Genomic DNA, 1,826 nt, shown 5'->3' on the forward strand with positions numbered 1-1,826 from the left:
AAACACTCTGCATCTGGGTCATCCATTGGCCAGATGCACTGGTCACCTGTCTTCTTGTTGTTTAGTTGCTCGGTCATGTCTGACTCTTTGCAACCCCAGGACTGTAGCCCACCAGGCTCCTCTGTCCATGGTATTCTCCAGGCAAGAATACAGGAGTGGGTTGCCATTCCCTTCTCCAGGGGATCTTCCCAACCCAGGGATCAAACCCACATCTCCCGCGTTGCAGGCAGATTCTTTATCATCTGAGCCACCAGGGAAGCCCCACTTGCCTTGGTACCTCACTAGATACAGACCACCCCCTTTCTTCAATCACATATCACCACCCAGTCTGAGCTCCAAACTTCGGGCTTCCAGTGTCAGCAGAGAGAAGGCACTCAGTATATATTTGTCAGCTGACCAGTCAGTATTTTTCCTGATGCCATTATGGAAGAGAGCACTGGACTTGGCCACTTCCAACAGTTCTACATGAAATATCAAGTTCCTTGCCTTCCCAAGTTCATGTTCAAGTGCTCTGATCCCTTCTGGTCAGCAGAAGGTCCTGAAGGTCAGTCTGGGTCTTGAAGCCTCAAAGCAGACAGCACACCAGGCAGCCCAGAGACAATTTTCTTGTGAACTTCAGTATAAACAGCCCAAGTGCCCAACACAAACCCTTTTTGTCACTCAGAAGGAAGAGCCCCTCGTCCTCCACAGAAGATCAAGTGGCTTCTTTTCAAATATGCTAATTGCCCAACTTCCAAATTTTCAGCTCAAACCCCGATTTTTGCCTGACTTGAAGATAAAGCCCTGATACTATGGGCTTGAATGGGAATGCTGGCAACCCTGAGAACTGAGAATCAACTGCTATTCCAGGAAAGGAAACACATGGAGAGGCAGCAGGCAGAGTTCCAACCTGCGCACAGTAGGGCCACCTCTTTCCAGCCTGGCCATCAGGTGGCCACACAGACCCAGGTTCTGATCTATTTGTCTACAGTCTGGGCTTGAGGAAATGAGATCCCATCTTCTTGTTCTCTCTGGAGAAACTGGAGCTAGTTTGGGAATTCCTTGGTGGTCCAGTGGCTAGGACTTGGCACTTGCACTGTCAAGGGCACAGGTTCAATCCCTGATCAGGAAACTAAGATCCCATAAGCCACATAGTGTGACCAAAAAAAAAAAAAAAGAAGTAGATTTAGCTTTGCCTCTTTCAGTTGTGTTGGAGGGAGAGTCTAGACCCTGAACTTGGGAGGAACCATTTCTGAAGTTCCACATAAGGCACATGTTTGTGTACCCAGGTCTGGATCCTGCCTACTTAACGTGTAATTTCCCTCTTGCTGGCCATCCCCTCTGAAAGGAATGCAGGCTGCATTTAAGACCACTTTTCCTGGGTGACGATGAGAGCTGCCTCCCTAATCTGAGATCTGGGCCCTGATTCAAACATTAACAGCTCCGTCTGGATAGCAGCCTTAAAGTGCTGCATTGGCGGAGGCGGCTCCTCTGATTCTCACAGGAATGAGTGAGATAATTTTCCATGTTTTCATCTCCTTGGATGGAAATTTACCAGTGAGGTTTATGTGACTGTCCTTATTTTAGAGATGTGGATACTGAGCCTCAGAGAAGTTAAATTAGTGTCATGAATTGACCCCAACTACGGTGTTAATTCAAAAAACTAAGATCATAGCATCTGGTCCCATCACTTCATGGCAAATAGATGGGGGGTGGGGGGGAAATGGGGAAAAAAAGTGGAAGTGGAAAAATAAAAAGTGGAAGATTTTATTTTCTTGGGCTGCATAATCACTGCAGATGGTAACTTCAGCCATGAAATTCAAAGACGCTTGCTCCTTGCAAGAAAA

At 47.2% G+C, this 1,826-nt stretch overlaps 1 non-coding gene across 1 annotated transcript; it reads left to right on the forward strand.

The window, feature by feature from the left end:
* The first annotated feature begins 1,038 nt into the window (after positions 1–1,038).
* On the forward strand, positions 1,039–1,111 carry TRNAA-UGC (transfer RNA alanine (anticodon UGC)). The gene has a single exon. It is a non-coding gene; the product is annotated as a tRNA-Ala (tRNA).
* Positions 1,112–1,826: the final 715 nt, after the last annotated feature.

Source organism: Dama dama, chromosome 11, assembly GCF_033118175.1.
Source record: "Dama dama isolate Ldn47 chromosome 11, ASM3311817v1, whole genome shotgun sequence".
Taxonomy (NCBI): Eukaryota; Metazoa; Chordata; class Mammalia; order Artiodactyla; family Cervidae; genus Dama; species Dama dama.